This window comes from Anguilla anguilla, chromosome 19, assembly GCF_013347855.1.
Source record: "Anguilla anguilla isolate fAngAng1 chromosome 19, fAngAng1.pri, whole genome shotgun sequence".
In the NCBI taxonomy this organism is placed as follows: Eukaryota; Metazoa; Chordata; class Actinopteri; order Anguilliformes; family Anguillidae; genus Anguilla; species Anguilla anguilla.
Window position 1 is genome coordinate 4,753,248 of NC_049219.1, and position 15,995 is coordinate 4,769,242.

The 15,995-nt window shown below is 52.9% G+C and overlaps 1 protein-coding gene across 1 annotated transcript in view; it reads left to right on the forward strand.

Annotated features, from left to right (window-relative positions):
* Nucleotides 1-15,995, forward strand: part of LOC118219211 (protein piccolo-like) — a 103,725-nt gene that overhangs the window by 8,896 nt on the left and 78,834 nt on the right. The gene's annotated exons all lie outside the window — the stretch shown is intronic.

A 15,995-nucleotide genomic window follows, 5' to 3' on the forward strand; every position in this document is an offset into this window, starting at 1 on the left:
CTGGCGAATGAGAGGCATCGATTGTAAAGCGCTTTGGATAAAAGCGCTATATAAATGCAGTCCATTTACCATTTACAAGGAAAAAAGAACCGCGTCGATTTGTAGCTGCGAATGTGTGTCGGTTTATACGAATGTTTGCTTCTGAAAGTGTGTGTAGGCGACACGGTGCTTCGACAAGAGGAGGCCCGTGAGTGCGGGAACGTTTTTTTGTTTTTTTTTGGGGAAATACGAGGATGCTTTTTTTTTTTTTCGGGATGTCATCACCTGACCGAATGGGGACAGCTAAATGCATCCCGCTCGTCCTCAGATCACCTCCCCCCGCGAAGATGAACGCTCCCACGTGCTGCCGCCGGCGCCTCCATTACGAAATAGGAGAGCCGGGGATGAGCCTCCATCATAGGTTTAACCAGGGGGCTCTGTCTTCACTGTAATTGAATAATAGGTGTAATTGTAATTGTAATTGAATAATAATTGTAATTGTAATTGAATAATAATTGTAATTGTAATTGAATAATAGGTATAGATAATAGGTGTGGGAGAAATCAGCGCGGATGAGGTCGCTCCATAATAACAGAAGCGCGTGGCTGAATTTGAGGGCCGTACCCAGCTCTGGACCCCTGCCTTGTACCTGGCACGTCTGTAGAGTTCGGACTAGGGCATTGAAACCTCGGGTTTGTCGTTTGCGGAAGCCGTCGTTTCTGCGATTCGCATTTGACTGTCAGACCGAGAACGGGAGAAGGGGAGAAACCGTTAGCTTCGCTCCGCCGCCGCCTCGCCGCGATTCGTCAGATCCGTCCTCGCGGCCTCCGCCTGTTCCCCGCGGCGATCAGAAAATTTATTTTGGGTTTTTTTTGGGGGGGAGGGGTTTGTTTTGGCGGGGGGGGGGGGGGGGGGAGGGCTGGGAACCTGAGGGCAGAGTCTCTCTTTGTTTGCGCTGGGCTGCTGGGAGCGCTGTGCTGTGCTGTGGATATTTTGATGGAGCAGCAGAAGGTCTGAGGGGCTGGGAACGCACAAACTGCTTTGCCCAGCGTGTGCCGCGGCGTCGCGTGTGCCGGGAGCGCACGGGCCGCTCGCTGGGCTTCGATGCGCACAGAGACGATCAGGCCTGTGTGTGTGTGTGTGTGTGTGTCTGTGTGTGTGTGTGTGTGTGTGTGTGTGTGTGTGTGTGTGTGAGTGAGTGTGTGTTTGTGTGTGTTAGTGTGTGTGTGAGTGTGTTAGTGTGTGTGTGTGTGTGTGGGTGTGTGTGTGTGTGTGTGTGTGCGTGTGTGTGTGTGTGTGTGTGTGTGTGTCTGTGTGTGTGTGTGTGAGTGTGTCTGTCTGTGTGTGTGTGTGTGTGTGCATGTTTGTGTGTGTGTGAGTGTGTGTTAGTGTGTGTTAGTGTGTGTGTGAGTGTGTGTGTGTGAGTGAGTGTGAGTGTGTGTGTGTGTGTGTGTGTGGTGTGTGTGTGTGTGTGTGTGTGTGAGTGTGTGTGTGAGTGTGTGTGTCTGTGTGTGTGTGTGTGAGTGTGTGTGTGCGTAAGTGTGAGTGTGTGTGTGTGTGTGTGTGTGTGTGTGGAGCAGCACAGCCTGTAATGGCTGCCGGGGCCGCCCCTGCTCTCGGCTTGGCTGAGGGGAAGCTCTTTTGCGAGGTAGCGTGAGCCGCGCTCGTTCCGTTTGAGCGGACACGGCTAACATCAGCGGGCCGAGCACCCCGCTGTGCTGGCTCAGCAGCCATGTCACGGTGACGTTCGGCCTTTCCCCTCCCGCCTTTTACGGCTGATACTTCTGAAGCGCTCCGTCATAGTTAGCGGCGTTGACCCTGAGATGTGTTTGGACTGAGCTTTCAAGCGGCGTCAAGTTCTGCTAACTTTATTTATCAAACACCGAGTGCGATGCCCTAAACTAATGGCTTTGGGGGGGAAAAAAGTTTCCAAGATTAGCCATCTGTTTTCAGTGTTTGCTCTGAACTAAATTCTAAAAGACTTGGCCAGAGCTGTTTGTGAAATACCCTTCTGGCATTCGGAGGATGGCTTCCTCCTACATTGAAAATGAATTCAGTCTTTTGTGTCTTCAAGTGGTAACTGACTAGTGACTCACCGTCCCTTCCTCCTCCTTCAAACTCTGCTTTGCTACTTCCTGGTCACCATTGGTCACTGCTAAAAGCTCCTGGTCTTACTCCTAACACCATTGGTCACTGCTAGAGGCTCCTGATCTTACTCCTAACACCATTGGCCACTGCTAAAAGCTCCTGGTCTTACTCCTAACACCATTGGTCACTGCTAGAATCTCCTGGTCTTACTCCTAACACCATTGGTCACTGCTAGAAGCTCCTGGTCTTATTCCTAACACCATTGGTCGTCGCTTTCATGAATGTAGTGCACACCATTTATGTTTGCCGGTTACGTATAATGATTTATATGTGTAAAAATATGCTGTCATTTGTTCTATGAGATAATTGGATAGTACATGCAAATGGTATTATCTGGCTTATGTATAGTATATAAACAGCTCATTTGCCAGTCAGTAGTGTGGCTGGCAGTAGGTGGGCACAGCTGCGCAGGTGTAATTGATGTGCAGATTTTTTGTTTTGCATATACGCTCACCGGCCACTTCATTAGGTGACAGGAGTGGCACCCGGTGTGGTCTTCTGCTGCTGTAGCCCATCTGCTTCAAGGTTTGACGTGGTGTGCGTTCAGAGATGCTCTTCTGCATACCTCGGTTGTAACCGATAAGTGGTTATTTGAGTTACTGTTGCCTTTCTATCAGCTCGAAGCAGTCTGGCCATTCTCCTCTGACCTCTGCCATCAACAAGGCATTTTCGCCCAGAGAACTGCCGCTCACTGGATATTTTCCCTTTTTCGGACCATTCTCTGTAAACCCTAGAGATGGTTGCGCGTGAAAATCCCAGTAGATCAGCTGTTTCTGAAATACTCAAAACCAGCCCGTCTGGCACCAACAACCATGACAAGTTCAAAGTCACTTAAATCACCTTTCTTCCCCATTCTGGTGCTTGGTTTGAACTTCAGCAGATCGTCTTTACCATGTCCACATGCCTAAATGCGTTGAGTTGCTGCCACGTGATTGGTTGATTGGATATTTGCGTTAACGGGTGCTGTTTGCAGTTGAACAGGTGTACCTAATGAAGTGGCCGGTGAGTGTATATATATATATGTATGTTTGTGTAGAAGTTGGGGCACTTTTGTAAATAAAACACCCCACTTGGGGTTGCTCAAGTTTGAGTCTCATAAAATCTTCTGACCGACCGTCCGCGTAGCGAGGAGGCGGAGGAAGCGCCAGTGAGGCGGTTTGGTGAGAAGCGCTCTGCCCGTGGGGGAGAGAGCTGGCTGGGCGCACGCGTGGGCTCTGTGCCCTTCCCCCAGGGCAGAGGGGGGGGGGCTTTGCAGGACGATCTATTTTAACCGCCCCCCCTCCCTCTGCGGGGGGGGTCCAATGAGAGCCAGCGGGGCCGTGGGCGGGGTTAAGCCCCCCCGGGGGGGGGGGGGGGGGGCGCGGTTCCCGCCCGCCGTCCCTTAATTCCAGAGCTCTGCCAGAGCCGCTTCTGTCCAAATGCAGGAAACAGAGCCGCTTCTGTCCAAATACAGGAAACAGAGCCGCTTCTGTCCAAATACAGGAAACAGAGCCGCTTCTGTCCGAACGCAGGAAACAGAGCCGCTTCTGTCCGAACGCAGGAAACAGAGTCGCTTCTGTCCGAACACAGGAAACAGAGCCGCTTCTGTCCGAACACAGGAAACAGGAAACATTCCGAGCGTTTGCGAGCAGCTGTCCCTGTAAAGGATGTCCGAAAATTGCCGTCCCCCAAGGTTTATTTGCCTGTACCCGTTGTTACATACAGTAGATCTGATTTCGGGTTTCCCCAAGACCAATTAAAGTAGTTTTGGGGAAGGAACTGTTGAATAAATTAGCAATAATGCTTCAAAGGAATTCGTTTTGTACAAATGATACCAATTTGCTAATGTAGTATTTGTCACGGAGCCTTTGAATAGGTAATATGTTAATTATGCATCCAGCACGCAAAGCATATTGTAGTCACTCTTATGTTTTGTAGTCCTTATGCCCTACATGTGGATGTGTTCTTACATCACTGGCACAGTTTTTTACATAATCAAGGTGAGTAACAGGCAATACTCTAAAGACATGCATGTTAGGTGCGCTCCTGCAGTTGCCCTTGACCAAGGCACTGCCCTCAGAACTGGAGTTGGTCCCCAGGCGCTGCACTGTGGCTGCCCACTGCTCCTAAGTAACTAGGATGGGTCAAAATGCAGAGGACAAATTACCCCACGGGGGTTCAATAAAAGTATATCTTATCTTATCTTTCACTTTTCAGTTTTATTACGGTAAGGTTTTCTCATATGGCTGTAAATCATGAATTCATTTCCGTTCGTTATTTTATATACGGGACTTTTTTGTGCAGAAGCTGCACCCTAAGAATCCCTGTCTGCCTGGACACGGTGCGGGTGAAGACCGGTAGTCCATAATCAAAGTCAAAATAACAGCAGCAGTCTCAGCTAGCAGTCTCGTTGTGTTAGTGTTAATCAGTTTAACCTTCAGGGCCCAAGTTGAACTATGCGGTTGTTCCCTGCACTTGGACCGGTACTTCTCTCTAAGGGGTTTCGTCATACTTGTTCCTGGTTATGGTTATTACACTTTGTTGTACGTCGCTCTGGATAAGAGCGTCTGCCAAATGCCTGTAATGTAATGTAATGTAAAGCTAGGCTGCCATCCTCTCCTGGGGGTGTTTACCCCCAAAAGGCAGGCCCGTTCGAGCCTTTCCCGCCCCGGGCCATCAGGTGGCGCTGTGGGGGTGTTTCCGCGCCCGGGCCCGTTGCGTTTGGGGGTCGACCGCGGCGGCGCGGACGCCGTAGACCAACGCGGGCAGCGCGAGGCTCCACGGCTGCGTTTGGGTCTGAGCTCACTGCGGAAAGGGAAACGCACTCCGCGCCCTGTCGGGGCGTCCGGACTCTCGCCTGACCGTAAGAGCAGTTCTCTTGCCAAAATCCCCTTTTCTAAGAGATGCCGAAAATATCCAAATCTGTCTTTATAATCTATTTCATTGATATCTGTGTTGATAATATCTCTAATACTGAAAATATCCAAATCTGTCTTCATGATCTATTTCATTGATATCTATGTTGATAATACCTCTAATACTGAAAATATCCAAATCTGTCTTCGTGATCTATTTCATTGATATCTATGTTGATAATATCTCTAATACTGAAAATATCCAAATCTGTCTTCATGATCTGTTTTATTGTCCGTTATCTATGTTGATGATATCTCTCAGGCTTTTTCTGCCGTATCGCAATTGACTGCAGCAATTGTAAGAAAAAGGGGTTTGTGTGCCTGTTTTTAGAGCTGAGGAGCGCGAAGGGGAAGCGGACCTTTTAAATGTCGCTCGGGACGAAGTGCGGACAGTGTCGCCGCTGGCGAATTTCACGTTTGTTTTGCTTGTTGCTGTTTCCGTGCGGAGCGACTCGCCGGGGGCTCTGCCAGGCTGACGGGCGTGTAGTGTTAGCATTAGCGTTAGCGTGCTAACGAGCAGGGCTGCAGGAGGGGCGCCCTCTCTGTAGGGAGCGTACTGTGAGAGGGCCTCACACCCCCCCCCCACACGTGTCTCCGCCACGCTCCCGGGCCGCGTCTCCCCGGGCGCAACAGGTAACCCGTGGCAACGGCGGCTGTAATCCCCCCCGGGCTATTTTGGGGACGGTGCGCTCAAGGGATTAAGCTCGAACCATGTCCGGTTTCAAGCACAGGGCACTGGCTGTGACTTTAACCCTGTCAGACCTGAGGGGGGGGGGGGAGGGGGGGTGGGCGGGCTGTGGTCCCCCCCTGTGCATAGCAGAATACTGATGGGGTTTTTATTCTCCATGCCATGCATAGCTATTTCTGACATGATGTGGCACAAGAGCTTAAATCATCCCTCAAAACGTGAAAAGCACACAATTATAGAAAAATGATCGGCTTGTTAAAATTCTGGGATAAAATTCGACAATTGTGGTTGGAAGGAAAACCAGGATACACGGGGGACAGCGAGGAGCAGGTTCGCTTTAAGCCCTGAGAGAGATGGCGGCCGCACTCTGTCACTCTTTCAGCAGCTCTGTCTGCCCTGAGTGTGTTTGGTCTGAGCTCCCCTCATTTGGTCTGTTCCCCCCTTGTTTGGTCTGAGCTCCCCTCGTTTGGTCTGAGCTTCAATCGTTTGGTCTGAGCTCCACTCGTTTGGTCTGTTCCCCCCTCATTTGGTCTGTGCTCCCCTCGTTTGGTCTGTTCCCCCCTCGTTTGGTCTGAGCTCCACTCGTTTGGTCTGTTCCCCCCTAGTTTGGTCTGTGCTCCCCTCGTTTGGTCTGTTCCCCCCTAGTTTGGTCTGTGCTCCCCTCGTTTGGTCTGTTCCCCCCTTGTTTGGTCTGAGCTCCACTCGTTTGGTCTGTTCCCCCCTAGTTTGGTCTGTGCTCCACTCGTTTGGTTTGTTCCCCCATCGTTTGGTCTGAGCTCCTCTCATTTGGTCTGTGCTCCACTCGTTTGGTCTGAGCTCCCCTCGTTTGGTCTGTGCTCCACTCGTTTGGTCTGAGCTCCCCTCGTTTGGTCTGTGCTCCCCTCATTTGCTCTGTTCCCCCCTCGTTTGGTCTGTGCTCCCCTCGTTTGGTCTGAGCTCCCCGTGTTTGGTCTGTGCTCCCCTCGTTTGGTCTGAGCTCCCCGTGTTTGGTCTGAGCTCCCCTCGTTTGGTCTGAGCTCCCCTCGTTTGGTCTGAGCTCCCCTCGTTTGGTCTGTTCCCCCCTCGTTTGGTCTGAGCTCCCCGTGTTTGGTCTGAGCTCCCCTCGTTTGGTCTGAGCTCCCCGTGTTTGGGCCGCACCGGAGACGAAGCCCGTCTTTTTCTCCCAGGTGCGTCTGCCAGACAGACCGAACGTCCACCTGGATCCTGGCGCGCCATCATCATCATCAGGAAGCCCATTCCACCCCCCCCCCCCCCCCACCCCCCCGCCACCCACCCCCCGCACACGCAGGACACTTTCCCAATTTGCGCACATCTGTCATTTAAACCTGGACCGGAAAACAACAGCAGATGCAGGCTGTTCAGTTTCCATTCACAGATCCGAGCTGCTGTTGCTATTTTGGTTTCCCGCGCGGCATTATGTGCTCGAACGTCCCTGAAATTGGCCGAAGAAAGGAAGGGTTTGTTAGCTGAGATAAAGCTGTGCTTTGTCCTGGGACGACCCTCGCGTGCAGTGTGTGTGTGTGTGTGTGTGTGTGTGTGCCCTGTGCTCCAGTGTGTGTGTGTGTGTGTGTGTGTGTGCCCTGTGCTCCAGTGTGTGTGTATATGTGTGTGTATGTGTGTGTGTGTGTGTATGCCCTGTGCTCCAGTGTGTGTGTGTGTGTGTGTATACCTTGCGCTCCAGTGTGTGTGTGTGTGTGTGTGTGTGTGTATGCCCTGTGCTCCAGTGTGTGTGTGTGTGTGTGTGTGTATACCTTGTTCTCCAGTGTGTGTGTGTGTGTGTATACCGTGTGCTCCAGTGTGTGTGTGTGTGTGTGTATACCTTGCGCTCCAGTGTGTGTGTATATGTGTGTGTGTGTGTGTGTATGCCCTGTGCTCCAGTGTGTGTGTGTGTGTATACCCTGCGCTCCAGTGTGTGTGTGTATGTGTGTGTGTGTGTATACCTTGCGCTCCAGTGTGTGTGTCCGCCCTGTGCTCCAGTGTGTGTGTGTGTGTGTGTGTCCACTCTGCGCTCCAGTGTGTGTGTGTGTGTCCACCCTGTGCTCCAGTGTGTGTGTGTGTGTGTGTGTGTACACCCTGTGCTCCAGTGTGTGTGTGTGTGTGTGTGTGTATGTGTACACCCTTTGCTCCAGTGTGTGTGTGCTGTGTCACAGCCAAACTGTACCAGTGCCAGCTGCGGCTGGTATCGCCATGGGGAGGGCTGCGATTGGCTGTGGCGTTGCCCAGACAACAAGGGCTTCTGAACTGGCAGGAGATATTGAAGCGGTAAGGCTGGACTACGACTACAGGTGACCGTTCAAAACAAAGAATAAAATCAAGAATTAAGAGTCGGAAAACAGGTGGAAAAAAACCTGCAATTGTATCGCTGTGATTTGCTGACAGTGCTCGTTGCGGACGGATTCGGTCTGGAAACTAGAGAAGCGTTTGCTACTCTCCTCGCTTTGAGCTCACGTAGCCAAAGCCTCCGTTCAGCGCTTCTTGAAGTTCCACGTAATGGTCTTAGACTGAGACTGAAGACTCATCTCTTCAGGCTGCACCTCTCCCCAGCCCTCCCTAGCCTATAGTTCAGCTCACTGTACCTAGTTAGGATAATGATTATGTTAGTGTATCTGGCAGGATTGTTTTTTGTTTGATTAGGTGTGATTCCAGTGCTAGTTTGTACTTGGTAGGAGTCTTGCTTGCTGAACAAGCTTACTCTACAGGGTTGGAGTCCTGATCGATGTGGTCACTTCTGGCACTACGATCCTTACTTCACTCTAGTGTTTCTTTTGCACCTCTACATCATGAACCTATGCACTTGTTGTACGTCGCTCTGGATAAGAGCGTCTGCTAAATGCCTGTAATGTAATGTAATGTAATGAGAGGGCGAGGGGGCGAGGGTCATTTCCTCGATGCCTCCGATTGCAACGCTGATCGTCCGTCTTCTCCTTCGGCTGCAGGAATACGCTCGTTCGTCCGGTTCCGGCAGAAACCCGGGGAAATGCGTATTCGCGCGGGATCTGAGTATCATCAACCCTTCTGCTTTTTTCCAGGATACGAATCTTAATTAGCTGCGTATTAGCACTTAAACGGTGCCTCTGCTGCACCGCGAGGCACCCTTGGTCTTGGAGTGCGCGCGGAGTGCGGAGTCATTCCGTTTTTTTTCTTCATCTTTTCCGAACTTAATTACTTAATAGAATTAATTGGCTCAGATGGCTTTGCCTGCGAGGGCAGGGATTGAAGCTGGCAATCTGGCGCGCGGAGGAACTCATTATTTTTAGTCAATGGAGGCTGGGAGCGGGAGCCCGATCTCCGAGACGTTGCCAGGGATACGGGAGTGGGGCTGCGGCGGCATGAAGCCCGATTGGCTGGGGACGTTTTTATTAGTTCATCTGTCACTTTGGGAAGTACCTTTGCTCGTCATGTCGTCATTTGCAGGGGGGGGGGGGAGCGGGCTCCAACAGTTTGGACAGTTTAACCCTCAAATGAAGGTGTCATCTCTGTCCCCCTTGTTGTTTTGTTCAATGCTGCAAAATTCGACAACAGAACAAACAGAAACAGAAACAAAAAAAAAACAGAGCACTGCATACGTGGTTAATAGGTCCTCCGGTTCAGTGCCGAGAATTGTTAGACGCTCCCTTGCCGTTTTCCTCCCCTTAAGTGGAAGAATGAGCAGGTAATGGCCTGGAGGTCGAGGCTCAAATTACATGCCTTTTTCTCTCCTGTTGTTTAGGGTGCGTATGTGAAATGTGTGATTTTTTAAATTATTTTTTTTATTATCTCATGGGGGAAAAGTGGACCTGCAGTCAGTTATAGGGCAGTAATGGTGCTGGATATTGCTGAGCCTCTTCCATCAGACTTTTTTTTAAAAAGTCTCCCCAGCCTTCTGCTTGCTGGGCTCACAATCACTTTGCCTAATAAGAAGAGACACAAGCACACCACTTAGGCAGTGTAGGAAATTTCAGCCTGTCCCTTTCACATTTCAGATTCTGCATTTAAGATTGGCAATGCCCGCTTTTGCCCGCCTGTATTGAGCTGCAGGCGTATTGAATTAAAGTAATTTTGTAACTGGCGAAGGCATGGCTGTGTTCGCTGTTTACCACGGGACACTCTCTTTTCGCTTTTTATTATAAAATGTTCAGCTTGTGGATTTGAAAAATGGATAAATGTAGCTGCGGACGTTTCTTTGTCTTGTTGCCGAAGAAAGAAACGGAGACGAAATCGGCAGCTGTTCATTTCAGAAACGTTTATTGTCATAATTGATCATCTAATAATGAGGGTGGCAGTGTAGCACAGTGGGTAAGGAACTGGGCTTGTAACCGAAAGGTCGCAGGTTCGATTCCCGGGTAAGGACACTGCTGTTGTACCCTTGAGCAAGGTACTTAACTGAAATTGCTTCAGTATATATCCAGATGTATAAACGGATACAATGTAAAATTCTATGTATAAGTTGTGTAAGTCGCTCTGGATAAGAGCGTCTGCTAAATGCCTGTAATGTAATGTAATGTAATAAGTTATCTAAGGTTTGTGCCACACTAATACAAATGGCCTCCCTTGACCGACCTTGTCTCAAATGAATCAAACTACATTGGATGACCGTGTTTCTTATGAGGGGGAACTTCCTGTGTAGGTAATGGGGGACGTTTAAATTGATTAACCATGGACAGGTAGGTCCGGGACAGGGACGTTCGAATCTGCCCCTCATCTGACCAATAGCACTTCTGCTTTTTCATTCCCCTCCTCCTATCAGGGACTGGTTTTTTTTTAAACCATGGCGCTCCAGGTGAGTGTAATCTCTGTCCGATGAGTGACGTTATTGGACCCTGGGCTGTCAGGCAAGGAGAGGGGGCACCGGCAGCGCTAACGACCTTGAGGGCCGGATCTGAGGGTCTCGGACGCGCTATCGATCGAACCCGTCAATCGAACCCGTCAGTGATTGACAAGCGCTCGACAGCGACGGCGCGAGTCTGAGGCGGAGCGGGGTTCGATAACGAACGCCGACGTCCGAGCCCGACGGCTGGCGTCCACGCCGTGCCTTTATTGGTCGGCCCGTCTGTGCTTAAAGGACCTTAATTGCCCGCCCTTATCGCGGTCACCACAATCCTTTTAATGTCTGCCACTTATTATTGGGGGGGGGGGGGACCAGAGGTGGGTAACCCGACTTCAAAGAGTAAAAAGACTGACCATGTATTTGCTCCACCACCATGCACTAAACCAGCTGATTACAATAATTAGTTCTCCTACCATGGTGAAGAGTTATGCTAATTAGAATCAGCTGGTTTAGTGCATGGTGGTGGAGCAAATACACGGTCAGTCTTTTTTACTCTTTGAAGCCGGGTTACCCACCTCTGGGGGAGACCTTCTGAGCAGGGCCTCGGGTGGATTGGTTTCCGTTGCAGTTGGCGTCGGACTTTTATACGGGAGCACGGAACGTGCCGTTAATGGAGGGGAAGATGTATAACGGGAGAGTTTGGACAGTTTAACCCTCAAATGGAGGTGTCATCTCTGTCTCCCTTGTTGTTTTGTTCAATGCTGCAAAATTTCGAAAACAGAAACAAACAAAAAAAAACAGAGCACTGCATACGGGGTTAATGGGTCCTCCGGTTCAGTGCCGAGAATTGTTAGACGCTCCCTTGTCTAACGTTCGCTGAGGAAAGCCGAGCCGTGATTGGCCCAGAAGGGCGGGATTAGCGACGCGGAGCCTGACGAGCGCGTCGGCTGATCTCTCCCTCGACCATCTGCTCCCTGCTCTCCCCCCCCCCCCCCTCCCCCCCCCCCCCCCACCCCCAGCCGCCCCGTGTACCGCCACGGCACGGCCTGGCACGCCGCTCGGTGCTGCCCCCTACCGGTGCGAGCGCGTCACCTGACCTGCCTCGAGAGGCGGGAGAGGAAAACAGGAAGTAATCCATTTGAACGACCGGCGAATGCAATGAGGCCAGATCAGCCAACAAGTAAGAAAGCTGGCAACTCCAGAAATCGTCGGCAGGAATAATCTAGAATAAGGGCGGTACAGGAGGAGAGGAGAGGAAGGCTGGGGCTGGCCGTCTGCTTTCCTTTCCCTCTGAGAGTTTCCGGGGGACGGTTCTGGCATCAAACGGGGGGGGAAATCTCCAGCCGGGGCCAAATCGGTTTCGCTGGGGGGGGGGGCGCTCCCCTGGACGACGTCCGGGCAGCCAGGCCCCTGAACAAGGTAACGCAGGAAAGCAGGCCTGCCGTCAAGCCTATGGCAGGGGGGGAGGGTAGCTGACTCTAGGGGTGACGGGGGGGGGGCGCGGGTGCCGATGAGGTCCGCCTCGAATACAGATGTAAACTCGGTCGGTCGCGGCTCCCGCGCTGCGATTTCCTCCAGTCTGCTGTTCGCTACATCCTGTCACATGGCTTCTCTGCCCTCCAATTAGAGTCAGCAGTTCTGCAGCCTCAATAGCCATGCAGTGCTTTTCGTCGCTATGGTCAGGGCATGTAGACCCCCCCCAAAATAATTGTAGTCATTTCTCAATTTTTGTGAGAAGGTGCGGGCAGTAATACTCCGGGTACTTAAGAGTTACGATGCGGCTGGCTTTTTGCACCGAAGAGCCTGCGTTTGAGCTGGCCAATCAAACAACGAGGTCAGGGCTCATCCTCCGCTGCGCCGAGCCCGGGGGGGGCGGGGGGGGAATACGCGGCTCTGACCGACGGAGTGTTCTCTTAGCGCGGGCGGTCTTACCTCCTGAGCTATGTCCTGAGCGTCGACCTCCGACCTCGCCGCCGTCCGTTGTTGCCCCTCCCCCACCTCCTCCCGCAATTCGAAAGTCTGTTTGAAGCCCCGCGGCTGGGCGCGTCTTCCTCCCCCCCACGCACGAAGGGCCCGGTGTTTTCTCAGGAGCGCGGGAAGTGGAGCGCCGTTCGGGAAGCGCGCCCGTCGTTAGTGGGGGTTATCTGGGTCACGCCGAATCACCTCCATCCCCCCCACCCCCACCCCCCCGCACCCCCCACGCGTGCTCCGCGCTGCAGCTGCGTGAAATTTCATCGCCGTTTGTGTACCTGAGCGCCGTAGCCTTCTGAGCGCGTAACGGGACACCGCGGAGCCCCGGGGCGGGGGGGGCGTTGGGGGGGACGGGTGCGGTGTTCGGCTCTTAGCCCATGAATAATACACGCTATTCTTTTCGGAGGGGGACGGTTTAAGGCGAACGGTTCTCATTTACAGTAATTAACAGGTTGCCGCTAGCCTCCCTTCCTCTCACCGCGCTCGCTTTCCTTAGGCACCGGGCCAGGCCTAGTTAGCGAAGCGCCCGCAGGAGTCCCCCCCCCCCCACCCCGTACCTCCAGCGTCGCCCCGGCTGATTAATAGGGGCCATTAAAAAGCAGAAGTAGTGTTCAATTGATTTGTCTCGTTGCCCGGTGTGGTTCCCAATCCATAAGGAGTTTCGCTCTCGTGGTCTCAACGGTTGATTATGCAATAGTTTATAGTGATAGCAACTGCATAAGCACCGGTATAATTGTGAATTAGGGGACCCGGGAGAGTAGTATAAGGACAAGGCCTGGATTTTGTCCTCTTCATTTTATAAAAAATAAATAAATAAATAAATAAAAAAGAAACGAGAAAGTGTGATTGGATTTCTTTGTCTCCATGGTTATGCTTCGCCCGTATATGGAGTTCCCCCCAGTCTGGGCTTTCGTGCCTTACCCCCCCCCTCGTGTCTGGAATCGGACACTAGCCGAAGTCTGCTCCAGCCGTCCTCTCCGAGTCGCGCCTCTCCGTATCCGTTAAAGCACGGTTGCTATGACACCGCGCTCGTTTTAAAAAGCTGACCTAGAGCCGGCCTCGGGGCGAGGTTCCGCACCCCTTGCCGGTCGTGTCCGTTCGGGGGGGGGGGGGGGGGGGGGGGGGGGGGGGGGGCCTGGGGGCGGGACCGGGGCCCGGCTCTCCGGTAACGGGACCGCTTTGCCGGAGCGCCTCGCGCGTCTCGGACCGAGCCCGCCTTCCCAGAACGGCCGTCTGCCCCCGCCCGCCCGCCCGCTCGCCCGGAGCCCGTCCCCGGGCCCGGCCTCCAGGACGTGCCGTAAACAGCCCGAGAGGAGGGAACCGCAAAAACTTGCGCCCTTAAGCCCGAGCAGCCGAGGGGTCAGTGTAGCGTAATGGCTTTCGGAGTAACCGAAAGGTCGCGGGTTCGATTCCCCGGTAGGACACTGCCGTTGTACCCTTGAGCAAGGTACTTAACCTGCATTGCTTCAGTATATATCCAGCTGTATAAATGGATACAATGTAAGTGGCTCTGGATAAGAGCGGCTGCTGAATGCCTGTAATGTAATGTAATGGGTCAGGGCCGCCGAATCTCTGCTCCGCAGCCATTGGTCGAGGAGGATGGCGATCGCCTGCTCGCCCGGGCCGACGAGAGAGGCCCTCTGTTCGTCGTCAAAGGCGGAGCTGCCGTCGCCGGGCTGCGGAGGAGTAGCCGCGGCAGCGCTATAAATAGCCCCTGGGAGAGAGAGGTTACCTGCCAGTTGAATCAGCAGAATATCCTCCTCAGGTCTCCGTGGGTGACGTCAGGAGCCGCGAGGACCTGAGACTGAGATCTTCATTCTGCTCGTTACGTTGGCAGAGTCTGTTTAACCCTTTAAGTGAGGTGTGATGTCACAAATGTGCGATTAGAATGTTCGTAACTGAACATTCTAACGCTGATGTCACAATCACCGCCGGTGACGGAATGCTGCGGAGTTCTAGAACGCTGGCTTTGCATTTTGATTCTAGGAAAACCTAGCTCTTCAAAAGGGGGCTAATCGGCGTGCGTTCGCGGCAGGCCCGCAGCGAACCGAAGCCACGCTCGGCAGGAAGGGAGGGGGGACGCCGCCCGGGGTCTCCGCTTCCTCTCGCGAGGAATTCTGCGGCGGGCGGAACCCGGCGGGAGAGCTCCCCTGGCTCCCGTTGAAGGCGCATGGAGACGTCTTCCCCCCCTCTCCCAAAGTCGGCCCGGCTCCCGTACCTCCATCCCTCCCTCCCTCCCCTCCCCGCGCGTCGCGTCGCCATCCCTCCGAAACGTAGCGCTTTGGTTTACCGCCACGCGCCGGGGGTGGGGGTCCACTCAAAACACGGTATATTAGCCAGCGGCGCGCGCCGCCAAAGGCACCTGCCAGGAAATCGATACGCCGCCCCCCCCGCCCCCCCCCTTGGCCCTGCCAGGATAGCGAGCATCGGGGCGGCGCTGCATCCCTTCGCCGCGGCCCGGTCCCGTTCTGCTTTTCTCGCGGCTTCCCTATCGGACCCGCTCGGGATTACAGGACCCCCCCACCCCCCACCACCACCCCGACCCGGGGTTTACGTCATCCCCGTTTTCTCCAGGCGGTCACGACACCTGCGCGTCACACGCTCTCCAGCGCACGCCTTGACCGTAAAAACACCGTTTTAACTGTGTGCCTAGTTATTACCGTCATTCGTCATTGACCGTGACCGCGTTGTTATATACAACTGGACATATGAGCGGTCGGTTGGTCGCGTCAGACGCTTGGGTTCAGTTTATGTTTCTAGCGCTTGCGTAATGGCGTGGGTAATCTCTGAGGTGGGTGTGTTATCTGTGCGGTTTATCTGGGACTCTGGGTAATCTCTGAGGTGGGTGTGTTATCTGTGCGGTTTATCTGGGACTCTGGGTAATCTCTGAGGTGGGCATGTTATCGCTGGACTCTGGGTAATCTCTGAGGTAGGTGTGTTATCTGTGCGGTTTATCTGGGACTCTGGGTAATCTCTGAGGTGGGTGTGTTATCTGTGCAGTTTATCTGGGTAATCTCTGAGGTGGGTGTGTTATCTGTGCGGTTTATCTGGGACTCTGGGTAATCTCTGAGGTGGGTGTGTTATCTGTGCGGTTTATCTGGGACTCTGGGTAATATCTGAGGTGGGTGTGTTATCTGTGTGGTTTATCTGGGTAATCTCTGAGGTGGGCATGTTATCGCTGGACTCTGGGTAATCTCTGAGGTGGGCATGTTATCGCTGGACTCTGGGTAATCTCTGAGGTGGGTGTGTTATCTGTGCGGTTTATCTGGGACTCTGGGTAATCTCTGAGGTGGGTGTGTTATCACTGTGTGGTTTATCTGGGACTCTGGGTAATCTCTGAGGTGGGTATGTTATCTGTGCGGTTTATCTGGGACTCTGGGTAATCTCTGAGGTGGGTGTGTTATCACTGTGTGGTTTATCTGGGACTCTGGGTAATCTCTGAGGTGGGTATGTTATCTGTGCGGTTTATCTGGGACTCTGGGTAATCTCTGAGGTGGGTGTGTTATCTGTGCGGTTTATCTGGGACTCTGGGTAATCTCTGAGGTGGGTGTGTTATCACTGTGTGGTT